Raw genomic sequence first — 27,765 nt, 5'->3', positions numbered from 1 at the left:
CCCAATAGAGTTTGGACTTTTTTGATAGTTGGAACCTAAGACTTGTCACATACTGTGTGCAACTCAAGCATGCAAACCCAGAAGAAAGACAAAATAAACACCTGCAATTTATTGTTGATCTTTTTGTTAGTCATAATGAGACTATTCTTTTAAGCCACTCAGGGTTACTTAGACAAAAGAAAGGTAAGAGAAAAACTTGTAATTTCATTTTTACAGTGTTTTGTTTGTCAAAATGAGACTTTTAAGCCACTCAAGGTACCTTAGACAAAATGGAATCTATAGTTTTCCCAATATACCACCAAATGCTTGACATTTTACTAAGTATGCATAAGTATATACCTGTAAAAGATGGGCTCATCCGGGATTTGTACCAGGGATCTCTCGCACCCTAAGCAAGAATTATACCCCTTGACCAACGAGCCCACTGTGCATGTCTTTTTTATGTATATTAATGAAATTGTAAGTAAACCTGTTTGTATACATTAGTGAGTATTTTAAAATGCTATTAAATACTATCAGATATTAAGGACTATAAAAGTACATGAAAACATGGGCTCGTCCGGGATTTGAACTCGGGACCTCTCGCACCCAAAGCGAGAATCATAATCCTAGACCAACGAGCCAACTGCATAAAGGCTTCTCATTCAGATTTTACCATTTTTAAAGTAAAACTCAAATTATTTAAGAAAAAATGCAAAAAGCTGGAGCAAACACACAATTTCATTTAATGAAGATGTAACATTTTAAAAATAACATAACTTAAAACAAAAAAATGTGTATGTAGTATTGCGAAAATAATAACTTAAGGTTACTTGCTATCCAAGTATGCATATTTAAAATGTGCAGTGCCAAGATTTAGAGGTCCCAATAGAGTTTGGACTTTTTTGATAGTTGGAACCTAAGACTTGTCACATACTGTGTGCAACTCAAGCATGCAGACCCAGAAGAAAGACAAAATAAACACCTGCAATTTATTGTTGATCTTTTTGTTAGTCATAATGAGACTATTCTTTTAAGCCACTCAGGGTTACTTAGACATAAGAAAGGTAAGAGAAAAACCTGTAATTTCATTTTGACAGTTTTTTGTTTGTCAAAATGAGACTTTTAAGCCACTCAAGGTTACTTAGACAAAATGGAATCTATAGTTTACCCAATATACCACCAAATGCTTGACATTTTACTAAGTATGCATAAGTATATACCTGTAAAAGATGGGCTCATCCGGGATTTGTACCAGGGATCTCTCGCACCCTAAGCAAGAATTATACCCCTTGACCAACGAGCCCACTGTGCATGTCTTTTTTATGTATATTAATGAAATTGTAAGTAAACCTGTTTGTATACATTAGTGAGTATTTTAAAATGCTATTAAATACTATCAGATATTAAGGACTATAAAAGTACATGAAAACATAGGCTCGTCCGGGATTTGAACCCGAGACCTCTCGCACCCAAAGCGAGAATCATACCCCTAGACCAACGAGCCAACTGCGTAATGGCTTCTCATTCAGATTTTACCATTTTTAAAGTAAAACTCAAATTATTTAAGAAAAAATGCAAAAAGCTGGAGCAAACACACAATTTCATTTAATGAAGATGTAACATTTTAAAAATAACAACTTAAAACAAAAAAATGTGTATGTAGTATTGCGAAAATAATAACTTAAGGTTACTTGTTATCCAAATATGCATATTTAAAATGTGCAGTGCCAAGATTTAGAGGTCCCAATAGAGTTTGGACTTTTTTGATAGTTGGAACCTAAGACTTGTCACATACTGTGTGCAACTCAAGCATGCAGACCCAGAAGAAAGACAAAATAAACACCTGCAATTTATTGTTGATCTTTTTGTTAGTCATAATGAGACTATTCTTTTAAGCCACTCAGGGTTACTTAGACAAAAGAAAGGTAAGAGAAAAACCTGTAATTTCATTTTGACAGTTTTTTGTTTGTCAAAATGAGACTTTTAAGCCACTCAAGGTACCTTAGACAAAATGGAATCTATAGTTTACCCAATATACCACCAAATGCTTGACATTTTACTAAGTATGCATAAGTATATACCTGTAAAAGATGGGCTCATCCGGGATTTGTACCAGGGATCTCTCGCACCCTAAGCAAGAATTATACCCCTTGACCAACGAGCCCACTGTGCATGTCTTTTTTATGTATATTAATGAAATTGTAAGTAAACCTGTTTGTATAAATTAGTGAGTATTTTAAAATGCTATTAAATACTATCAGATATTAAGAACTATAAAAGCACATGAAAATATGTGCTTGTCCAGGATTTGAACCCGGGACCTCTCGCACCCAAAGCGAGAATCATACCCCTAGACCAACGAGCCAACTGCTTAATGGCTTCTCATTCAGATTTTACCATTTTTAAAGTAAAACTCAAATTAATTAAGAAAAAATGCAAAAAGCTGGAGCAAACACACAATTTCATTTAAATGAAGATGTAACATTTTAAAAATAACATAACAACTTAAAACAAAAAAATGTGTATGTAGTATTGCGAAAATAATAACTTAAGGTTACTTGTTATCCAAGTATGCATATTTAAAATGTGCAGTGCCAAGATTTAGAGGTCCCAATAGAGTTTGGACTTTTTTGATAGTTGGAACCTAAGACTTGTCACATACTGTGTGCAACTCAAGCATGCAAACCCAGAAGAAAGACAAAATAAACACCTGCAATTTATTGTTGATCTTTTAGTTAGTCATAATGAGACTATTCTTTTAAGCCACTCAGGGTTACTTAGACAAAAGAAAGGTAAGAGAAAAACCTGTAATTTCATTTTGACAGTTTTTTGTTTGTCAAAATGAGACTTTTAAGCCACTCAAGGTTAATTAGACAAAATGGAATCTATAGTTTACCCAATATACCACCAAATGCTTGACATTTTACTAAGTATGCATAAGTATATACCTGTAAAAGATGGGTTCATCCGGGATTTGTACCAGGGATATCTCGCACCCTAAGCAAGAATTTTACCCCTTGACCAACGAGCCCACTGTGCATGTCTTTTTTATGTATATTAATGAAATTGTAAGTAAACTTGTTTGTATACATTAGTGAGTATTTTAAAATGCTATTAAATACTATCAGATATTAAGGACTATAAAAGTACAGGAAACCATGGGCTCGTCCGAGATATGAACCCGGGACCTCTCGCACCCAAAGCGAGAATCATACCCCTAGACCAACGAGCCAACTGCATAATAAACTCTCATTCAGATTTTACCATTTTTAAAGTAAAACTCAAATTATTTAAGAAAAAATGCAAAAAGCTGGAGCAAACACACAATTTCATTTAATGAAGATGTAACATTTTAAAAATAACATAACAACTTAAAACAAAAAAATGTGTATGTAGTATTGCGAAAATAATAACTTAAGGTTACTTGCTATCCAAGTATGCATATTTAAAATGTGCAGTGCCAAGATTTAGAGGTCCCAATAGAGTTTGGACTTTTTTGATAGTTGGAACCTAAGACTTGTCACATACTGTGTGCAACTCAAGCATGCAGACCCAGAAGAAAGACAAAATAAACACCTGCAATTTATTGTTGATCTTTTTGTTAGTCATAATGAGACTATTCTTTTAAGCCACTCAGGGTTACTTAGACATAAGAAAGGTAAGAGAAAAACCTGTAATTTCATTTTGACAGTTTTTTGTTTGTCAAAATGAGACTTTTAAGCCACTCAAGGTTACTTAGACAAAATGGAATCTATAGTTTACCCAATATACCACCAAATGCTTGACATTTTACTAAGTATGCATAAGTATATACCTGTAAAAGATGGGCTCATCCGGGATTTGTACCAGGGATCTCTCGCACCCTAAGCAAGAATTATACCCCTTGACCAACGAGCCCACTGTGCATGTCTTTTTTATGTATATTAATGAAATTGTAAGTAAACCTGTTTGTATACATTAGTGAGTATTTTAAAATGCTATTAAATACTATCAGATATTAAGGACTATAAAAGTACATGAAAACATAGGCTCGTCTGGGATTTGAACACGAGACCTCTCGCACCCAAAGCGAGAATCATACCCCTAGACCAACGAGCCAACTGCGTAATGGCTTCTCATTCAGATTTTACCATTTTTAAAGTAAAACTCAAATTATTTAAGAAAAAATGCAAAAAGCTGGAGCAAACACACAATTTCATTTAATGAAGATGTAACATTTTAAAAATAACAACTTAAAACAAAAAAATGTGTATGTAGTATTGCGAAAATAATAACTTAAGGTTACTTGTTATCCAAATATGCATATTTAAAATGTGCAGTGCCAAGATTTAGAGGTCCCAATAGAGTTTGGACTTTTTTGATAGTTGGAACCTAAGACTTGTCACATACTGTGTGCAACTCAAGCATGCAGACCCAGAAGAAAGACAAAATAAACACCTGCAATTTATTGTTGATCTTTTTGTTAGTCATAATGAGACTATTCTTTTAAGCCACTCAGGGTTACTTAGACAAAAGAAAGGTAAGAGAAAAACCTGTAATTTCATTTTGACAGTTTTTTGTTTGTCAAAATGAGACTTTTAAGCCACTCAAGGTACCTTAGACAAAATGGAATCTATAGTTTACCCAATATACCACCAAATGCTTGACATTTTACTAAGTATGCATAAGTATATACCTGTAAAAGATGGGCTCATCCGGGATTTGTACCAGGGATCTCTCGCACCCTAAGCAAGAATTATACCCCTTGACCAACGAGCCCACTGTGCATGTCTTTTTTATGTATATTAATGAAATTGTAAGTAAACCTGTTTGTATAAATTAGTGAGTATTTTAAAATGCTATTAAATACTATCAGATATTAAGGACTATAAAAGTACATGAAAACATGTGCTCGTCCAGGATTTGAACCCGGGACCTCTCGCACCCGAAGCGAGAATCATACCCCTAGACCAACGAGCCAACTGCTTAATGGCTTCTCATTCAGATTTTACCATTTTTAAAGTAAAACTCAAATTATTTAAGAAAAAATGCAAAAAGCTGGAGCAAACACACAATTTCATTTAATGAAGATGTAACATTTTAAAAATAACAACTTAAAACAAAAAAATGTGTATGTAGTATTGCGAAAATAATAACTTAAGGTTACTTGTTATCCAAGTATGCATATTTAAAATGTGCAGTGCCAAGATTTAGAGTTCCCAATAGAGTTTGGACTTTTTTGATAGTTGGAACCTAAGACTTGTGACATACTGTGTGCAACTCAAGCATGCAGACCCAGAAGAAAGTCAAAATAAACACCTGCAATTTATTGTTGATCTTTTTGTTAGTCATAATGAGACTATTCTTTTAAGCCACTCAGGGTTACTTAGACAAAAGAAAGGTAAGAGAAAAACCTGTAATTTCATTTTGACAGTGTTTTGTTTGTCAAAATGAGAATTTTAAGCCACTCAAGGTACCTTAGACAAAATGGAATCTATAGTTTACCCAATATACCACCAAATGCTTGACATTTTACTAAGTATGCATAAGTATATACCTGTAAAAGATGGGCTCATCCGGGATTTGTACCAGGGATCTCTCGCACCCTAAGCAAGAATTATACCCCTTGACCAACGAGCCCACTGTGCATGTCTTTTTTATGTATATTAATGAAATTCTAAGTAAACCTGTTTGTATACATTAGTGAGTATTTTAAAATGCTATTAAATACTATCAGATATTAAGGACTATAAAAGTACATGAAAACATGGGCTCGTCTGAGATTTGAACCCGGGACCTATCGCACCCAAAGCGAGAATCATACCCCTAAACCAACGAGCCAACTGCATAATAAACTCTCATTCAGATTTTACCATTTTTAAAGTAAAACTCAAATTATTTAAGAAAAAATGCAAAAAGCTGGAGCAAACACACAATTTCATTTAATGAAGATGTAACATTTTAAAAATAACATAACAACTTAAAACAAAAAAATGTGTATGTAGTATTGCGAAAATAATAACTTAAGGTTACTTGCTATCCAAGTATGCATATTTAAAATGTGCAGTGCCAAGATTTAGAGGTCCCAATAGAGTTTGGACTTTTTTGATAGTTGGAACCTAAGACTTGTCACATACTGTTTGCAACTCAAGCATGCAGACCCAGAAGAAAGACAAAATAAACACCTGCAATTTATTGTTGATCTTTTTGTTAGTCATAATGAGACTATTCTTTTAAGCCACTCAGGGTTACTTAGACAAAAGAAAGGTAAGAGAAAAACCTGTCATTTCATTTTGACAGTTTTTTGTTTGTCAAAATGAGACTTTTAAGCCACTCAAGGTTACTTAGACAAAATGGAATCTATAGTTTACCCAATATACCACCAAATGCTTGACATTTTACTGAGTATGCATAAGTATATACCTGTAAAAAATAGGCTCATCCGGGATTTGAACCCAGGACCTCTCGCACCCAAAGCAAGAATTATACCCCTTGACCAACGAGCCCACTGTGCATGTCTTTTTTATGTATATTAATGAAATTCTAAGTAAACCTGTTTGTATACATTAGTGAGTATTTTAAAATGCTATTAAATACTATCAGATATTAAGGACTATAAAAGTACATGAAAACATGTACTCGTCCGGGATTTGAACCCGTGACCTCTCGCACCCAAAGCGAGAATCATATCCCTAGACCAACGAGCCAACTGCGTAATAAACTCTTATTCAGATTTTACCATTTTTGAAGTAAAACTCAAATTATTTAAGAAAAAATGCAAAAAGCTGGAGCAAACACATAATTTCATTTAATGAAGATGTAACATTTTAAAAATAACATAACAACTTAAAACAAAAAAATGTGTATGTAGTATTGCGAAAATAATAACTTAAGGTTACTTGCTATCCAAGTATGCATATTTAAAATGTGCAGTGCCAAGATTTAGAGGTCCCAATAGAGTTTGGACTTTTTTGATAGTTGGAACCTAAGACTTGTCACATACTGTGTGCAACTCAAGCATGCAGACCCAGAAGAAAGACAAAATAAACACCTGCAATTTATTGTTGATCTTTTTGTTAGTCATAATAAGACAATTCTTTTAAGCCACTCAGGGTTACTTAGACAAAAGAAAGGTAAGAGAAAAACCTGTAATTTCATTTTGACAGTGTTTTGTTTGTCAAAATGAGAATTTTAAGCCACTCAAGGTACCTTAGACAAAATGGAATCTATAGTTTACCCAATATACCACCAAATGCTTGACATTTTACTAAGTATGCATAAGTATATACCTGTAAAAGATGGGCTCATCCGGGATTTGTACCAGGGATCTCTCGCACCCTAAGCAAGAATTATACCCCTTGACCAACGAGCCCACTGTGCATGTCTTTTTTATGTATATTAATGAAATTCTAAGTAAACCTGTTTGTATACATTAGTGAGTATTTTAAAATGCTATTAAATACTATCAGATATTAAGGACTATAAAAGTACATGAAAACATGGGCTTGTCTGAGATTTGAACCCGGGACCTATCGCACCCAAAGCGAGAATCATACCCCTAAACCAACGAGCCAACTGCATAATAAACTCTCATTCAGATTTTACCATTTTTAAAGTAAAACTCAAATTATTTAAGAAAAAATGCAAAAAGCTGGAGCAAACACACAATTTCATTTAATGAAGATGTAACATTTTAAAAATAACATAACAACTTAAAACAAAAAAATGTGTATGTAGTATTGCGAAAATAATAACTTAAGGTTACTTGCTATCCAAGTATGCATATTTAAAATGTGCAGTGCCAAGATTTAGAGGTCCCAATAGAGTTTGGACTTTTTTGATAGTTGGAACCTAAGACTTGTCACATACTGTTTGCAACTCAAGCATGCAGACCCAGAAGAAAGACAAAATAAACACCTGCAATTTATTGTTGATCTTTTTGTTAGTCATAATGAGACTATTCTTTTAAGCCACTCAGGGTTACTTAGACAAAAGAAAGGTAAGAGAAAAACCTGTAATTTCATTTTGACAGTTTTTTGTTTGTCAAAATGAGACTTTTAAGCCACTCAAGGTTACTTAGACAAAATGGAATCTATAGTTTACCCAATATACCACCAAATGCTTGACATTTTACGAAGTTTGCATAAGTATATGCCTGTAAAAGATGGGCTCATCCGGGATTTGTACCAGGGATCTCTCGCACCCTAAGCAAGAATTATACCCCTTGACCAACGAGCCCACTGTGCATGTCTTTTTTATGTATATTAATGAAATTGTAAGTAAACCTGTTTGTATACATTAGTGAGTATTTTAAAATGCTATTAAATACTATCAGATATTAAGGACTATAAAAGTACATGAAACCATGGGCTCGTCCGGGATTTGAACCCTGGACCTCTCGCACCCAAAGCGAGAATCATACCCATAGACCAACGAGCCAACTGCATAATGGCTTCTTATTCAGATTTTACCATTTTTAAAGTAAAACTCAAATTATTTAAGAAAAAATACAAAAAGCTGTAGCAAACACACAATTTCATTTAATGAAGATGTAACATTTTAAAAATAACATAACAACTTAAAACATAAAAATGTGTATGTAGTATTGCGAAAATAATAACTTAAGGTTACTTGCTATCCAAGTATGCATATTTAAAATGTGCAGTGCCAAGATTTAGAGGTCCCAATAGAGTTTGGACTTTTTTGATAGTTGGAACCTAAGACTTGTCACTTACTGTGTGCAACTCAAGCATGCAGACCCAGAAGAAAGACAAAATAAACACCTGCAATTTATTGTTGATCTTTTTGTTAGTCATAATGAGACTATTCTTTTAAGCCACTCAGGGTTACTTAGACAAAAGAAAGGTAAGAGAAAAACCTGTAATTTCATTTTGACAGTGTTTTGTTTGTCAAAATGAGACTTTTAAGCCACTCAAGGTACCTTAGACAAAATGGAATCTATAGTTTACCCAATATACCACCAAATGCTTGACATTTTACTAAGTATGCATAAGTATATACCTGTAAAAGATGGGCTCATCCGGGATTTGTACCAGGGATCTCTCGCACCCTAAGCAAGAATTATACCCCTTGACCAACGAGCCCACTGTGCATGTCTTTTTTATGTATATTAATGAAATTCTAAGTAAACCTGTTTGTATACATTAGTGAGTATTTTAAAATGCTATTAAATACTATCAGATATTAAGGACTATAAAAGTACATGAAAACATGGGCTCGTCCGGGATTTAAACCCGGAACCTCTCGCACCCAAAGCGAGAATCATACCCCTAGACCAACGAGGCAACTGCGTAATGGCTTCTCATTCAGATTTTACCATTTTTAAAGTAAAACTCAAATTATTTAAGAAAAAATGCAAAAAGCTGGAGCAAACACACAATTTCATTTAATGAAGATGTAACATTTTAAAAATAACAACTTAAAACAAAAAAATGTGTATGTAGTATTGCGAAAATAATAACTTAAGGTTACTTGTTATCCAAGTATGCATATTTAAAATGTGCAGTGCCAAGATTTAGAGGTCCCAATAGAGTTTGGACTTTTTTGATAGTTGGAACCTAAGACTTGTGACATACTGTGTGCAACTCAAGCATGCAGACCCAGAAGAAAGACAAAATAAACACCTGCAATTTATTGTTGATCTTTTTGTTAGTCATAATGAGACTATTCTTTTAAGCCACTCAGGGTTACTTAGACAAAAGAAAGGTAAGAGAAAAACCTGTAATTTCATTTTGACAGTTTTTTGTTTGTCAAAATGAGACTTTTAAGCCACTCAAGGTTACTTAGACAAAATGGAATCTATAGTTTACCCAATATACCACCAAATGCTTGACATTTTACTAAGTATGCATAAGTATATAACTGCAAAAGATGGGCTCATCCGGGATTTGTACCAGGGATCTCTCGCACCCTAAGCAAGAATTATACCCCTTGACCAACGAGCCCACTGTGCATGTCTTTTTTATGTATATTAATGAAATTGTAAGTAAACCTGTTTGTATACATTAGTGAGTATTTTAAAATGCTATTAAATACTATCAGATATTAAGGACTATAAAAGTACATGAAACCATGGGCTCGTCCAGGATTTGAACCCGGGACTTCTCGCACCCAAAGCGAGAATCATACCCATAGACCAACGAGCCAACTGCATAATGGCTTCTCATTCAGATTTTACCATTTTTAAAGTAAAACTCAAATTATTTAAGAAAAAATGCAAAAAGCTGGAGCAAACACACAATTTCATTTAATAAAGATGTAACATTTTAAAAATAACATAACAACTTAAAACAAAAAATGTGTATGTAGTATTGCGAAAATAATAACTGAAGGTTACTTGTTATCCAAGTATGCATATTTAAAATGTGCTGTGCCAAGATTTAGAGGTCCCAATAGAGTTTGGACTTTTATGATAGTTGGAACCTAAGACTTGTCACATATTGTGTGCAACTCAAGCATGCAGACCCAGAAGAAAGACAAAATAAACACCTGCAATTTATTGTTGATCTTTTTGTTAGTCATAATGAGACTATTCTTTTAAGCCACTCAGGGTTACTTAGACAAAAGAAAGGTAAGAGAAAAACCTGTAATTTCATTTTGACAGTTTTTTGTTTGTCAAAATGAGACTTTTAAGCCACTCAAGGTTACTTAGACAAAATGGAATCTATAGTTTACCCAATATACCACCAAATGCTTGACATTTTACTAAGTTTGCATAAGTATATGCCTGTAAAAGATGGGCTCTCCGGGATTTGTACCAGGGATCTCTCGCACCCTAAGCAAGAATTATACCCCTTGACCAACGAGCCCACTGTGCATGTCTTTTTTATGTATATTAATGAAATTGTAAGTAAACCTGTTTGTATACATTAGTGAGTATTTTAAAATGCTATTAAATACTATCAGATATTAAGGACTATAAAAGTACATGAAAACATGGGCTCGTCCGGGATTTGAACCCGGGACCTCTCGCACCCAAAGCGAGAATCATACCCCTAGACCAACGAGCCAACTGCATAATAAACTCTCATTCAGATTTTACCATTTTTAAAGTAAAACTCAAATTATTTAAGAAAAAATGCAAAAAGCTGGAGCAAACACACAATTTCATTTAATGAAGATGTAACATTTTAAAAATAACATAACAACTTAAAACAAAAAAATGTGTATGTAGTATTGCGAAAATAATAACTTAAGGTTACTTGCTATCCAAGTATGCATATTTAAAATGTGCAGTGCCAAGATTTAGAGGTCCCAATAGAGTTTGGACTTTTTTGATAGTTGGAACCTAAGACTTGTCACATACTGTTTGCAACTCAAGCATGCAGACCCAGAAGAAAGACAAAATAAACACCTGCAATTTATTGTTGATCTTTTTGTTAGTCATAATGAGACTATTCTTTTAAGCCACTCAGGGTTACTTAGACAAAAGAAAGTTAAGAGAAAAACCTGTAATTTCATTTTGACAGTTTTTTGTTTGTCAAAATGAGACTTTTAAGCCACTCAAGGTTACTTAGACAAAATGGAATCTATAGTTTACCCAATATACCACCAAATGCTTGACATTTTACGAAGTTTGCATAAGTATATGCCTCTAAAAGATGGGCTCATCCGGGATTTGTACCAGGGATCTCTCGCACCCTAAGTAAGAATTATACCCCTTGACCAACGAGCCCACTGTGCATGTCTTTTTTATGTATATTAATGAAATTGTAAGTAAACCTGTTTGTATTCATTAGTGAGTATTTTAAAATGCTATTAAATACTATCAGATATTAAGGACTATAAAAGTACATGAAAACATGAGCTCGTCCGGGATTTGAACCCTGGACCTCTCGCACCCAAAGCGAGAATCATACCCATAGACCAACGAGCCAACTGCATAATGGCTTCTTATTCAGATTTTACCATTTTTAAAGTAAAACTCAAATTATTTAAGAAAAAATGCAAAAAGCTGTAGCAAACACACAATTTAATTTAATGAAGATGTAACATTTTAAAAATAACATAACAACTTAAAACAAAAAAATGTGTATGTAGTATTGCGAAAATAATAACTTAAGGTTACTTGCTATCCAAGTATGCATATTTAAAATGTGCAGTGCCAAGATTTAGAGGTCCCAATAGAGTTTGGACTTTTTTGATACAATAAATAAGGTTACAACACACTCCCGGGAGAATAAAATAATATGACAATTCACAATAATAAAAATGTGCACTATGGTAAGGCTTCTTATTCAATTCCTCAGGTAACCAATTATAATTAGTAAACTTAAATGCACACAAATAAATAGCTGCGCCTAGAGGATTTTAACTATCTATGGTGCACTTTTGGTGCAAGTAAATTAAAATATGAAATAAATATATAATTGATTGATTAATGTGATTTCATAACATGAGTCACTCACGCCTTGGTATACCAGAAGGTGCTGTATACGTCACAAATCCATTGCAGTAGATAGTTAGTTGTAAGAATGCATAGGTGAATTACCTCCGCTGGGCAGGAGCCTGTTCTGTCCTTGCTCCCTGGTGGCGTCCCGCTATGCTGTCAGTGACACGCACCAGAGCCTCAGCGGGTAAGATGATGCTGCACCGTGCAGTGTGCCTCAACAAGCTGTGCAGGTAAATTACACTGCCTCCGGTACCTCCGTACTTTGCAGACAGGAGGCTGTTAGGGTTGATTTTCCGGAGTACGCCGGTCTGCGCCGGGCTGCAGGGAAACGGCACCCGTGATTACCACTTCCCCAGATGGCGTGGTTGGCCGTAGCAACTGTGATGGGGAATGTAGTGCCTTTAGAAAAAGACGCCCTGCTGGCGTTGAAACGCGTTAGGACACAGGTTCTACTTGCAAGGATTCACACTCCCATCAGCCGCTGCACCATAGCATTGTCCGTGCAGAGCAATCCACCTCTACAGCACCACCACCGGGAGCACCTGCATCTGCACTACATTCCCCATCACAGTTGCTACGGCCAACCACGCCATCTGGGGAAGTGGTAATCACGGGTGCCGTTTCCCTGCAGCCCGGCGCAGACCGGCGTACTCCGGAAAATCAGCCCTAACAGCCTCCTGTCTGCAAAGTACGGAGGTACCGGAGGCAGTGTAATTTACCTGCACAGCTTGTTGAGGCACACTGCACGGTGCAGCATCATCTTACCCGCTGAGGCTCTGGTGCGTGTCACTGACAGCATAGCGGGACGCCACCAGGGAGCAAGGACAGAACAGGCTCCTGCCCAGCGGAGGTAATTCACCTATGCATTCTTACAACTAACTATCTACTGCAATGGATTTGTGACGTATACAGCACCTTCTGGTATACCAAGGCGTGAGTGACTCATGTTATGAAATCACATTAATCAATCAATTATATATTTATTTCATATTTTAATTTACTTGCACCAAAAGTGCACCATAGATAGTTAAAATCCTCTAGGCGCAGCTATTTATTTGTGTGCATTTAAGGTTACTAATTATAATTGGTTACCTGAGGAATTGAATAAGAAGCCTTACCATAGTGCACATTTTTATTATTGTGAATTGTCATATTATTTTATTCTCCCGGGAGTGTGTTGTAACCTTATTTATTGTATTTAAATAAATGTTTTTTTAATTTCATTTGATTGTCAAGCGCCACCTGTTAATTTGTTGGTTTGTGGTTTATGTTAGGGATTGGCAATTCCCTATATCAGGAGGCTGCTGACAATCACAGTGCAGTGTTTCTCACCCAAGCGCGTAGTTTTTTTTCCTTTCCATGGACTTTTTTGATAGTTGGAACCTGAGACTTGTCACATACTGTGTGCAACTCAAGCATGCAGACCCAGAAGAAAGACAAAATAAACACCTGCAATTTATTGTTGATCTTTTTGTTAGTCATTATGAGACTATTCTTTTAAGCCACTCAGGGTTACTTAGACAAAAGAAAGGTAAGAGAAAAACCTGTAATTTCATTTTGACAGTGTTTTGTTTGTCAAAATGAGACTTTTAAGCCACTCAAGGTACCTTAGACAAAATGGAATCTATAGTTTACCCAATATACCACCAAATGCTTGACATTTTACTAAGTATGCATAAGTATATACCTGTAAAAGATGGGCTCATCCGGGATTTGTACCAGGGATCTCTCGCACCCTAAGCAAGAATTATACCCCTTGACCAACGAGCCCACTGTGCATGTCTTTTTTATGTATATTAATGAAATTCTAAGTAAACCTGTTTGTATACATTAGTGAGTATTTTAAAATGCTATTAAATACTATCAGATATTAAGGACTATAAAAGTACATGAAAACATGGGCTCGTCCGGGATTTAAACCCAGGACCTCTCGCACCCAAAGCGAGAATCATACCCCTAGACCAACGAGCAAACTGCGTAATGGCTTCTCATTTTTTACCATTTTTAAAGTAAAACTCAAATTATTTAAGAAAAAATGCAAAAAGCTGGAGCAAACACACAATTTCATTTAATGAAGATGTAACATTTTAAAAATAACAACTTAAAACAAAAAAATGTGTATGTAGTATTGCGAAAATAATAACTTAAGGTTACTTGTTATCCAAGTATGCATATTTAAAATGTGCAGTGCCAAGATTTAGAGGTCCCAATAGAGTTTGGACTTTTTTGATAGTTGGAACCTAAGACTTGTGACATACTGTGTGCAACTCAAGCATGCAGACCCAGAAGAAAGACAAAATAAACACCTGAAATTTATTGTTGATCTTTTTGTTAGTCATAATGAGACTATTCTTTTAAGCCACTCAGGGTTACTTAGACAAAAGAAAGGTAAGAGAAAAACCTGTAATTTCATTTTGACAGTTTTTTGTTTGTCAAAATGAGACTTTTAAGCCACTCAAGGTTACTTAGACAAAATGGAATCTATAGTTTACCCAATATACCACCAAATGCTTGACATTTTACTAAGTATGCATAAGTATATACCTGTAAAAAATAGGCTCATCCGGGATTTGAACCCGGGACCTCTCGCACCCAAAGCAAGAATTATACCCCTTGACCAACGAGCCCACTGTGCATGCTTTTTTTATGTATATTAATGAAATTGTAAGTAAACCTGTTTGTATACATTAGTGAGTATTTTAAAATGCTATTAAATACTATCAGATATTAAGGACTATAAAAGTACATGAATCCATGGGCTCGTCCGGGATTTGAACCCAGGACCTCTCGCACCCAAAGCGAGAATCATACCCATAGACCAACGAGCCAACTGCGTAATGGCTTCTCATTCAGATTTTACCATTTTTAAAGTAAAACTCAAATTATTTAAGAAAAAATGCAAAAAGCTGGAGCAAACACACAATTTCATTTAATGAAGATGTAACATTTTAAACATAACAACTTAAAACAAAAAAATGTGTATGTAGTATTGCAAAAATAATAACTTAAGGTTACTTGTTATCCAAGTATGCATATTTAAAATGTGCAGTGCCAAGATTTAGAGGTGCCAAGAAAGTTTGGACTTTTTTGATAGTTGGAACCTAAGACTTGTCACATACTGTGTGCAACTCAAGCATGCAGACCCAGGAGAAAGACAAAATAAACACCTGCAATTTATTGTTGATCTTTTTGTTAGTCATAATGAGACTATTCTTTTAAGCCACTCAGGGTTACTTAGACAAAAGAAAGGTAAGAGAAAAACCTGTAATTTCATTTTGACAGTGTTTTGTTTGTCAAAATGAGACTTTTAAGCCACTCAAGGTACCTTAGACAAAATGGAATCTATAGTTTACCCAATATACCACCAAATGCTTGACATTTTACTAAGTATGCATAAGTATATACCTGTAAAAGATGGGCTCCTCCGGGATTTGTACCAGGGATCTCTCGCACCCTAAGCAAGAATTATACCCCTTGACCAACGAGCCCACTGTGCATGTCTTTTTATGTATATTAATGAAATTCTAAGTAAACCTGTTTGTATACATTAGTGAGTATTTTAAAATGCTATTAAATACTATCAGATATTAAGGACTATAAAAGTACATGAAAACATGGACTCGTCCGGGATTTGAACCCGTGACCTCTCGCACCCAAAGCGAGAATCATATCCCTAGACCAACGAGCCAACTGCATAATAAACTCTTATTCAGATTTTACCATTTTTGAAGTAAAACTCAAATTATTTAAGAAAAAATGCAAAAAGCTGGAGCAAACACATAATTTCATTTAATGAAGATGTAACATTTTAAAAATAACATAACAACTTAAAACAAAAAAATGTGTATGTAGTATTGCGAAAATAATAACTTAAGGTTACTTGCTATCCAAGTATGCATATTTAAAATGTGCAGTGCCAAGATTTAGAGGTCCCAATAGAGTTTGGACTTTTTTGATAGTTGGAACCTAAGACTTGTCACATACTGTTTGCAACTCAAGCATGCAGACCCAGAAGAAAGACAAAATAAACACCTGCAATTTATTGTTGATCTTTTTGTTAGTCATAATGAGACTATTCTTTTAAGCCACTCAGGGTTACTTAGACAAAAGAAAGGTAAGAGAAAAACCTGTAATTTCATTTTGACAGTTTTTTGTTTGTCAAAATGAGACTTTTAAGCCACTCAAGGTTACTTAGACAAAATGGAATCTATAGTTTACCCTATATACCACCAAATGCTTGACATTTTACGAAGTTTGCATAAGTATATGCCTGTAAAAGATGGGCTCATCCGGGATTTGTACCAGGGATCTCTCGCACCCTAAGCAAGAATTATACCCCTTGACCAACGAGCTCACTGTGCATGTCTTTTTTATGTATATTAATGAAATTGTAAGTAAACCTGTTTGTATACATTAGTGAGTATTTTAAAATGCTATTAAATACTATCAGATATTAAGGACTATAAAAGTACATGAAACCATGGGCTCGTCCGGGATTTGAACCCTGGACCTCTCGCACCCAAAGCGAGAATCATACCCATAGACCAACGAGCCAACTGCATAATGGCTTCTTATTCAGATTTTACCATTTTTAAAGTAAAACTCAAATTATTTAAGAAAAAATGCAAAAAGCTGTAGCAAACACACAATTTCATTTAATGAAGATGTAACATTTTAAAAATAACATAACAACTTAAAACAAAAAAATGTGTATGTAGCATTGCGAAAATAATAACTTAAGGTTACTTGCTATCCAAGTATGCATATTTAAAATGTGCAGTGCCAAGATTTAGAGGTCCCAACAGAGTTTGGACTTTTTTGATTGTTGGAACCTAAGACTTGTCACATACTGTGTGCAACTCAAGCATGCAGACCCAGAAGAAAGACAAAATAAACACCTGCAATTTATTGGTGATCTTTTTGTTAGTCATAATGAGACTATTCTTTTAAGCCACTCAGGGTTACTTAGACAAAAGAAAGGTAAGAGAAAAACCTGTAATTTCATTTTGACAGTGTTTTGTTTGTCAAAATGAGACTTTTAAGCCACTCAAGGTACCTTAGACAAAATGGAATCTATAGTTTACCCAATATACCACCAAATGCTTGACATTTTACTAAGTATGCATAAGTATATACCTGTAAAAGATGGGCTCATCCGGGATTTGTACCAGGGATCTCTCGCACCCTAAGCAAGAATTATACCCCTTGACCAACGAGCCCACTGTGCATGTCTTTTTATGTATATTAATGAAATTCTAAGTAAACCTGTTTGTATACATTAGTGAGTATTTTAAAATGCTATTAAATACTATCAGATATTAAGGACTATAAAAGTACATGAAAACATGGACTCGTCCGGGATTTGAACACGTGACCTCTCGCACCCAAAGCGAGAATCATATCCCTAGACCAACGAGCCAACTGCATAATAAACTCTTATTCAGATTTTACCATTTTTGATGTAAAACTCAAATTATTTAAGAAAAAATGCAAAAAGCTGGAGCAAACACATAATTTCATTTAATGAAGATGTAACATTTTAAAAATAACATAACAACTTAAAACAAAAAAATGTGTATGTAGTATTGCGAAAATAATAACTTAAGGTTACTTGCTATCCAAGTATGCATATTTAAAATGTGCAGTGCCAAGATTTAGAGGTCCCAACAGAGTTTGGACTTTTTTGATTGTTGGAACCTAAGACTTGTCACATACTGTGTGCAACTCAAGCATGCAGACCCAGAAGAAAGACAAAATAAACACCTGCAATTTATTGGTGATCTTTTTGTTAGTCATAATGAGACTATTCTTTTAAGCCACTCAGGGTTACTTAGACAAAAGAAAGGTAAGAGAAAAGCCTGTAATTTCATTTTGACAGTGTTTTGTTTGTCAAAATGAGACTTTTAAGCCACTCAAGGTACCTTAGACAAAATGGAATCTATAGTTTACCCAATATACCACCAAATGCTTGACATTTTACTAAGTATGCATAAGTATATACCTGTAAAAGATGGGCTCATCCGGGATTTGTACCAGGGATCTCTCGCACCCTAAGCAAGAATTATACCCCTTGACCAACGAGCCCACTGTGCATGTCTTTTTATGTATATTAATGAAATTCTAAGTAAACCTGTTTGTATAAATTAGTGAGTATTTTAAAATGCTATTAAATACTATCAGATATTAAGGACTATAAAAGTACATGAAAACATGGACTCGTCCGGGATTTGAACACGTGACCTCTCGCACCCAAAGCGAGAATCATATCCCTAGACCAACGAGCCAACTGCATAATAAACTCTTTTTCAGATTTTACCATTTTTGATGTAAAACTCAAATTATTTAAGAAAAAATGCAAAAAGCTGGAGCAAACACATAATTTCATTTAATGAAGATGTAACATTTTAAAAATAACATAACAACTTAAAACAAAAAAATGTGTATGTAGTATTGCGAAAATAATAACTTAAGGTTACTTGCTATCCAAGTATGCATATTTAAAATGTGCAGTGCCAAGATTTAGAGGTCCCAACAGAGTTTGGACTTTTTTGATAGTTGGAACCTAAGACTTGTCACATACTGTTTGCAACTCAAGCATGCAGACCCAGAAGAAAGACAAAATAAACACCTGCAATTTATTGTTGATCTTTTTGTTAGTCATAATGAGACTATTCTTTTAAGCCACTCAGGGTTACTTAGACAAAAGAAAGGTAAGAGAAAAACCTGTAATTTCATTTTGACAGTTTTTTGTTTGTCAAAATGAGACTTTTAAGCCACTCAAGGTTACTTAGACAAAATGGAATCTATAGTTTACCCAATATACCACCAAATGCTTGACATTTTACGAAGTTTGCATAAGTATATGCCTGTAAAAGATGGGCTCATCCGGGATTTGTACCAGGGATCTCTCGCACCCTAAGCAAGAATTATACCCCTTGACCAACGAGCCCACTGTGCATGTCTTTTTTATGTATATTAATGAAATTGTAAGTAAACCTGTTTGTATACATTAGTGAGTATTTTAAAATGCTATTAAATACTATCAGATATTAAGGACTATAAAAGTACATGAAACCATGGGCTCGTCCGGGATTTGAACCCTGGACCTCTCGCACCCAAAGCGAGAATCATACCCATAGACCAACGAGCCAACTGCATAATGGCTTCTTATTCAGATTTTACCATTTTTAAAGTAAAACTCAAATTATTTAAGAAAAAATACAAAAAGCTGTAGCAAACACACAATTTCATTTAATGAAGATGTAACATTTTAAAAATAACATAACAACTTAAAACATAAAAATGTGTATGTAGTATTGCGAAAATAATAACTTAAGGTTACTTGCTATCCAAGTATGCATATTTAAAATGTGCAGTGCCAAGATTTAGAGGTCCCAATAGAGTTTGGACTTTTTTGATAGTTGGAACCTAAGACTTGTCACTTACTGTGTGCAACTCAAGCATGCAGACCCAGAAGAAAGACAAAATAAACACCTGCAATTTATTGTTGATCTTTTTGTTAGTCATAATGAGACTATTCTTTTAAGCCACTCAGGGTTACTTAGACAAAAGAAAGGTAAGAGAAAAACCTGTAATTTCATTTTGACAGTGTTTTGTTTGTCAAAATGAGACTTTTAAGCCACTCAAGGTACCTTAGACAAAATGGAATCTATAGTTTACCCAATATACCACCAAATGCTTGACATTTTACTAAGTATGCATAAGTATATACCTGTAAAAGATGGGCTCATCCGGGATTTGTACCAGGGATCTCTCGCACCCTAAGCAAGAATTATACCCCTTGACCAACGAGCCCACTGTGCATGTCTTTTTTATGTATATTAATGAAATTCTAAGTAAACCTGTTTGTATACATTAGTGAGTATTTTAAAATGCTATTAAATACTATCAGATATTAAGGACTATAAAAGTACATGAAAACATGGGCTCGTCCGGGATTTAAACCCGGAACCTCTCGCACCCAAAGCAAGAATCATACCCCTAGACCAACGAGGCAACTGCGTAATGGCTTCTCATTCAGATTTTACCATTTTTAAAGTAAAACTCAAATTATTTAAGAAAAAATGCAAAAAGCTGGAGCAAACACACAATTTCATTTAATGAAGATGTAACATTTTAAAAATAACAACTTAAAACAAAAAAATGTGTATGTAGTATTGCGAAAATAATAACTTAAGGTTACTTGTTATCCAAGTATGCATATTTAAAATGTGCAGTGCCAAGATTTAGAGGTCCCAATAGAGTTTGGACTTTTTTGATAGTTGGAACCTAAGACTTGTGACATACTGTGTGCAACTCAAGCATGCAGACCCAGAAGAAAGACAAAATAAACACCTGCAATTTATTGTTGATCTTTTTGTTAGTCATAATGAGACTATTCTTTTAAGCCACTCAGGGTTACTTAGACAAAAGAAAGGTAAGAGAAAAACCTGTAATTTCATTTTGACAGTTTTTTGTTTGTCAAAATGAGACTTTTAAGCCACTCAAGGTTACTTAGACAAAATGGAATCTATAGTTTACCCAATATACCACCAAATGCTTGACATTTTACTAAGTATGCATAAGTATATAACTGCAAAAGATGGGCTCATCCGGGATTTGTACCAGGGATCTCTCGCACCCTAAGCAAGAATTATAGCCCTTGACCAACGAGCCCACTGTGCATGTCTTTTTTATGTATATTAATGAAATTGTAAGTAAACCTGTTTGTATACATTAGTGAGTATTTTAAAATGCTATTAAATACTATCAGATATTAAGGACTATAAAAGTACATGAAACCATGGGCTCGTCCAGGATTTGAACCCGGGACTTCTCGCACCCAAAGCGAGAATCATACCCATAGACCAACGAGCCAACTGCATAATGGCTTCTCATTCAGATTTTACCATTTTTAAAGTAAAACTCAAATTATTTAAGAAAAAATGCAAAAAGCTGGAGCAAACACACAATTTCATTTAATAAAGATGTAACATTTTAAAAATAACATAACAACTTAAAACAAAAAATGTGTATGTAGTATTGCGAAAATAATAACTGAAGGTTACTTGTTATCCAAGTATGCATATTTAAAATGTGCTGTGCCAAGATTTAGAGGTCCCAATAGAGTTTGGACTTTTTTGATAGTTGGAACCTAAGACTTGTCACATATTGTGTGCAACTCAAGCATGCAGACCCAGAAGAAAGACAAAATAAACACCTGCAATTTATTGTTGATCTTTTTGTTAGTCATAATGAGACTATTCTTTTAAGCCACTCAGGGTTACTTAGACAAAAGAAAGGTAAGAGAAAAACCTGTAATTTCATTTTGACAGTTTTTGTTTGTCAAAATGAGACTTTTAAGCCACTCAAGGTTACTTAGACAAAATGGAATCTATAGTTTACCCAATATACCACCAAATGCTTGACATTTTACTAAGTTTGCATAAGTATATGCCTGTAAAAGATGGGCTCTCCGGGATTTGTACCAGGGATCTCTCGCACCATAAGCAAGAATTATACCCCTTGACCAACGAGCCCACTGTGCATGTCTTTTTTTATGTATATTAATGAAATTGTAAGTAAACCTGTTTGTATACATTAGTGAGTATTTTAAAATGCTATTAAATACTATCAGATATTAAGGACTATAAAAGTACATGAAAACATGGGCTCGTCCGGGATTTGAACCCGGGACCTCTCGCACCCAAAGCGAGAATCATACCCCTAGACCAACAAGCCAACTGCGTAATAAACTCTCATTCAGATTTTACCATTTTTAAAGTAAAACTCAAATTATTTAAGAAAAAATGCAAAAAGCTGGAGCAAACACACAATTTCATTTAATGAAGATGTAACATTTTAAAAATAACATAACAACTTAAAACAAAAAAATGTGTATGTAGTATTGCGAAAATAATAACTTAAGGTTACTTGCTATCCAAGTATGCATATTTAAAATGTGCAGTGCCAAGATTTAGAGGTCCCAATAGAGTTTGGACTTTTTTGATAGTTGGAACCTAAGACTTGTCACATACTGTTTGCAACTCAAGCATGCAGACCCAGAAGAAAGACAAAATAAACACCTGCAATTTATTGTTGATCTTTTTGTTAGTCATAATGAGACTATTCTTTTAAGCCACTCAGGGTTACTTAGACAAAAGAAAGGTAAGAGAAAAACCTGTAATTTCATTTTGACAGTTTTTTGTTTGTCAAAATGAGACTTTTAAGCCACTCAAGGTTACTTAGACAAAATGGAATCTATAGTTTACCCAATATACCACCAAATGCTTGACATTTTACGAAGTTTGCATAAGTATATGCCTCTAAAAGATGGGCTCATCCGGGATTTGTACCAGGGATCTCTCGCACCCTAAGCAAGAATTATACCCCTTGACCAACGAGCCCACTGTGCATGTCTTTTTTATGTATATTAATGAAATTGTAAGTAAACCTGTTTGTATACATTAGTGAGTATTTTAAAATGCTATTAAATACTATCAGATATTAAGGACTATAAAAGTACATGAAACCATGGGCTCGTCTGGGATTTGAACCCTGGACCTCTCGCACCCAAAGCGAGAATCATACCCATAGACCAACGAGCCAACTGCATAATGGCTTCTTATTCAGATTTTACCATTTTTAAAGTAAAACTCAAATTATTTAAGAAAAAATGCAAAAAGCTGTAGCAAACACACAATTTAATTTAATGAAGATGTAACATTTTAAAAATAACATAACAACTTAAAACAAAAAAATGTGTATGTAGTATTGCGAAAATAATAACTTAAGGTTACTTGCTATCCAAGTATGCATATTTAAAATGTGCAGTGCCAAGATTTAGAGGTCCCAATAGAGTTTGGACTTTTTTGATAGTTGGAACCTGAGACTTGTCACATACTGTGTGCAACTCAAGCATGCAGACCCAGAAGAAAGACAAAATAAACACCTGCAATTTATTGTTGATCTTTTTGTTAGTCATAATGAGACTATTCTTTTAAGCCACTCAGGGTTACTTAGACAAAAGAAAGGTAAGAGAAAAACCTGTAATTTCATTTTGACAGTGTTTTGTTTGTCAAAATGAGACTTTTAAGCCACTCAAGGTACCTTAGACAAAATGGAATCTATAGTTTACCCAATATACCACCAAATGCTTGACATTTTACTAAGTATGCATAAGTATATACCTGTAAAAGATGGGCTCATCCGGGATTTGTACCAGGGATCTCTCGCACCCTAAGCAAGAATTATACCCCTTGACCAACGAGCCCACTGTGCATGTCTTTTTTATGTATATTAATGAAATTCTAAGTAAACCTGTTTGTATACATTAGTGAGTATTTTAAAATGCTATTAAATACTATCAGATATTAAGGACTATAAAAGTACATGAAAACATGGGCTCGTCCGGGATTTAAACCCGGGACCTCTCACACCCAAAGCGAGAATCCTACCCCTAGACCAACGAGCAAACTGCGTAATGGCTTCTCATTTTTTACCATTTTTAAAGTAAAACTCAAATTATTTAAGAAAAAATGCAAAAAGTTGGAGCAAACACACAATTTAATTTAATGAAGATGTAACATTTTAAAAATAACAACTTAAAACAAAAAAATGTGTATGTAGTATTGCGAAAATAATAACTTAAGGTTACTTGTTATCCAAGTATGCATATTTAAAATGTGCAGTGCCAAGATTTAGAGGTCCCAATAGAGTTTGGACTTTTTTGATAGTTGGAACCTAAGACTTGTGACATACTGTGTGCATCTCAAGCATGCAGACCCAGAAGAAAGACAAAATAAACGCCTGAAATTTATTGTTGATCTTTTTGTTAGTCATAATGAGACTATTCTTTTAAGCCACTCAGGGTTACTTAGACAAAAGAAAGGTAAGAAAAAAACCTGTAATTTCATTTTGACAGTTTTTTGTTTGACAAAATGAGACTTTTAAGCCACTCAAGGTTACTTAGACAAAATGGAATCTATAGTTTACCCAATATACCACCAAATGCTTGACATTTTACTAAGTATGCATAAGTATATACCTGTAAAAAATAGGCTCATCCGGGATTTGAACCCGGGACCTCTCGCACCCAAAGCAAGAATTATACCCCTTGACCAACGAGCCCACTGTGCATGCTTTTTTTATGTATATTAATGAAATTGTAAGTAAACCTGTTTGTATACATTAGTGAGTATTTTAAAATGCTATTAAATACTATCAGATATTAAGGACTATAAAAGTACATGAAACCATGGGCTCGTCCGGGATTTGAACGCAGGACCTCTCGCACCCAAAGCGAGAATCATACCCATAGACCAACGAGCCAACTGCATAATGGCTTCTCATTCAGATTTTACCATTTTTAAAGTAAAACTCAAATTATTTAAGAAAAAATGCAAAAAGCTGGAGCAAACACACAATTTCATTTAATGAAGATGCAACATTTTAAACATAACAACTTAAAACAAAAAAATGTGTATGTAGTATTGCAAAAATAATAACTTAAGGTTACTTGTTATCCAAGTATGCATATTTAAAATGTGCAGTGCCAAGATTTAGAGGTGCCAATAAAGTTTGGACTTTTTTGATAGTTGGAACCTAAGACTTGTCACATACTGTGTGCAACTCAAGCATGCAGACCCAGGAGAAAGACAAAATAAACACCTGCAATTTATTGTTGATCTTTTTGTTAGTCATAATGAGACTATTCTTTTAAGCCACTCAGGGTTACTTAGACAAAAGAAAGGTAAGAGAAAAACCTGTAATTTCATTTTGACAGTGTTTTGTTTGTCAAAATGAGACTTTTAAGCCACTCAAGGTACCTTAGACAAAATGGAATCTATAGTTTACCCAATATACCACCAAATGCTTGACATTTTACTAAGTATGCATAAGTATATACCTGTAAAAGATGGGCTCATCCGGGATTTGTACCAGGGATCTCTCGCACCCTAAGCAAGAATTATACCCCTTGACCAACGAGCCCACTGTGCATGTCTTTTTATGTATATTAATGAAATTGTAAGTAAACCTGTTTGTATACATTAGTGAGTATTTTAAAATGCTATTAAATACTATCAGATATTAAGGAGTATAAAAGTACATGAAAACATGGACTCGTCCGGGATTTGAACCCGTGACTTCTCGCACCCAAAGCGAGAATCATATCCCTAGACCAACGAGCCAACTGCATAATAAACTCTTATTCAGATTTTACCATTTTTGAAGTAAAACTCAAATTATTTAAGAAAAAATGCAAAAAGCTGGAGCAAACACATAATTTCATTTAATGAAGATGTAACATTTTAAAAATAACATAACAACTTAAAACAAAAAAATGTGTATGTAGTATTGCGAAAATAATTACTTAAGGTTACTTGCTATCCAAGTATGCATATTTAAAATGTGCAGTGCCAAGATTTAGAGGTCCCAATAGAGTTTGGACTTTTTTGATAGTTGGAACCTAAGACTTGTCACATACTGTTTGCAACTCAAGCATGCAGACCCAGAAGAAAGACAAAATAAACACCTGCAATTTATTGTTGATCTTTTTGTTAGTCATAATGAGACTATTCTTTTAAGCCACTCAGGGTTACTTAGACAAAAGAAAGGTAAGAGAAAAACCTGTAATTTCATTTTGACAGTGTTTTGTCAAAATGAGACTTTTAAGCCACTCAAGGTACCTTAGACAAAATGGAATCTATAGTTTACCCAACATACCACCAAATGCTTGACATTTTACTAAGTATGCATAAGTATATACCTGTAAAAGATGGGCTCATCCGGGATTTGTACCAGGGATCTCTCGCACCCTAAGCAAGAATTATACCCCTTGACCAACGAGCCCACTGTGCATGTCTTTTTATGTATATTAATGAAATTCTAAGTAAACCTGTTTGTATACATTAGTGAGTATTTTAAAATGCTATTAAATACTATCAGATATTAAGGACTATAAAAGTACATGAAAACATGGACTCGTCCGGGATTTGAACCCGGGACCTCTCGCACCCAAAGCGAGAATCATATCCCTAGACCAACGAGCCAACTGCATAATAAACTCTTATTCAGATTTTACCATTTTTGAAGTAAAACTCAAATTATTTAAGAAAAAATGCAAAAAGCTGGAGCAAACACATAATTTCATTTAATGAAGATGTAACATTTTAAAAATAACATAACAACTTAAAACAAAAAAATGTGTATGTAGTATTGCGAAAATAATAACTGAAGGTTACTTGTTATCCAAGTATGCATATTTAAAATGTGCTGTGCCAAGATTTAGAGGTCCCAATAGAGTTTGGACTTTTTTGATAGTTGGAACCTGAGACTTGTCACATACTGTGTGCAACTCAAGCATGCAAACCCAGAAGAAAGACAAAATAAACACTTGCAATTTATTGTTGATCTTTTTGTTAGTCATAATGAGACTATTCTTTTAAGCCACTCAGGGTTACTTAGACAAAAGAAAGGTAAGAGAAAAACCTGTAATTTCATTTTGACAGTTTTTTGTTTGTCAAAATGAGACTTTTAAGCCACTCAAGGTACCTTAGACAAAATGGAATCTATAGTTTACCCAATATACCACCAAATGCTTGACATTTTACTAAGTATGCATAAGTATATACCTGTAAAAGATGGGCTCATCCGGGATTTGTACCAGGGATCTCTCGCACCCTAAGCAAGAATTATACCCCTTGACCAACGAGCCCACTGTGCATGTCTTTTTATGTATATTAATGAAATTCTAAGTAAACCTGTTTGTATACATTAGTAAGTATTTTAAAATGCTATTAAATACTATCAGATATTAAGGACTATAAAAGTACATGAAAACATGGGCTCGTCCGGGATTTGAACCCGTGACCTCTCGCACCCAAAGCGAGAATCATATCCCCAGACCAACGAGCCAACTGCATAATAAACTCTTATTCAGATTTTACCATTTTTGAAGTAAAACTCTAATTATTTAAGAAAAAATGCAAAAAGCTGGAGCAAACACATAATTTCATTTAATGAAGATGTAACATTTTAAAAATAACATAACAACTTAAAACAAAAAAATGTGTATGTAGTATTGCGAAAATAATAACTTAAGGTTACTTGCTATCCAAGTATGCATATTTAAAATGTGCAGTGCCAAGATTTAGAGGTCCCAATACAGTTTGGACTTTTTTGATAGTTGGAACCTAAGACTTGTCACATACTGTGTGCAACTCAAGCATGCAGACCCAGAAGAAAGACAAAATAAACACCTGCAATTTATTGTTGATCTTTTTGTTAGTCATAATGAGACTATTCTTTTAAGCCACTCAGGGTTACTTAGACAAAAGAAAGGTAAGAGAAAAACCTGTAATTTCATTTTGACAGTTTTTTGTTTGTCAAAA

The 27,765-nt window shown here is 34.4% G+C and overlaps 10 non-coding genes across 10 annotated transcripts; all 10 read right to left on the bottom strand.

The window, feature by feature from the left end:
- Positions 1–1,414: 1,414 nt before the first annotated feature.
- TRNAP-UGG (transfer RNA proline (anticodon UGG)) lies at positions 1,415–1,486 on the bottom strand. The gene has a single exon. It is a non-coding gene; the product is annotated as a tRNA-Pro (tRNA).
- Positions 1,487–3,142: 1,656 nt separating this feature from the next.
- Positions 3,143–3,214, bottom strand: TRNAP-UGG (transfer RNA proline (anticodon UGG)). Its single transcript has one exon. It is a non-coding gene; the product is annotated as a tRNA-Pro (tRNA).
- A 1,654-nt stretch (positions 3,215–4,868) lies between these two features.
- Positions 4,869–4,941, bottom strand: TRNAP-CGG (transfer RNA proline (anticodon CGG)). The gene has a single exon. It is a non-coding gene; the product is annotated as a tRNA-Pro (tRNA).
- A 3,387-nt stretch (positions 4,942–8,328) lies between these two features.
- On the bottom strand, positions 8,329–8,400 carry TRNAP-UGG (transfer RNA proline (anticodon UGG)). The gene has a single exon. It is a non-coding gene; the product is annotated as a tRNA-Pro (tRNA).
- Positions 8,401–10,919: 2,519 nt separating this feature from the next.
- TRNAP-UGG (transfer RNA proline (anticodon UGG)) lies at positions 10,920–10,991 on the bottom strand. The gene has a single exon. It is a non-coding gene; the product is annotated as a tRNA-Pro (tRNA).
- A 4,138-nt stretch (positions 10,992–15,129) lies between these two features.
- TRNAP-UGG (transfer RNA proline (anticodon UGG)) lies at positions 15,130–15,201 on the bottom strand. Its single transcript has one exon. It is a non-coding gene; the product is annotated as a tRNA-Pro (tRNA).
- Positions 15,202–16,855: 1,654 nt separating this feature from the next.
- TRNAP-UGG (transfer RNA proline (anticodon UGG)) lies at positions 16,856–16,927 on the bottom strand. The gene has a single exon. It is a non-coding gene; the product is annotated as a tRNA-Pro (tRNA).
- A 2,524-nt stretch (positions 16,928–19,451) lies between these two features.
- TRNAP-UGG (transfer RNA proline (anticodon UGG)) lies at positions 19,452–19,523 on the bottom strand. Its single transcript has one exon. It is a non-coding gene; the product is annotated as a tRNA-Pro (tRNA).
- Positions 19,524–22,042: 2,519 nt separating this feature from the next.
- Positions 22,043–22,114, bottom strand: TRNAP-UGG (transfer RNA proline (anticodon UGG)). The gene has a single exon. It is a non-coding gene; the product is annotated as a tRNA-Pro (tRNA).
- Positions 22,115–26,352: 4,238 nt separating this feature from the next.
- TRNAP-UGG (transfer RNA proline (anticodon UGG)) lies at positions 26,353–26,424 on the bottom strand. The gene has a single exon. It is a non-coding gene; the product is annotated as a tRNA-Pro (tRNA).
- Between the last annotated feature and the right edge of the window lie 1,341 nt (positions 26,425–27,765).

This window comes from Pseudophryne corroboree, chromosome 3 (assembly GCF_028390025.1).
Source record: "Pseudophryne corroboree isolate aPseCor3 chromosome 3, aPseCor3.hap2, whole genome shotgun sequence".
Lineage (NCBI taxonomy): Eukaryota > Metazoa > Chordata > Amphibia > Anura > Myobatrachidae > Pseudophryne > Pseudophryne corroboree.
The sequence above is the reverse complement of the archived record's forward strand: the minus strand, read 5'-3'. Positions and strand labels throughout refer to the sequence as shown.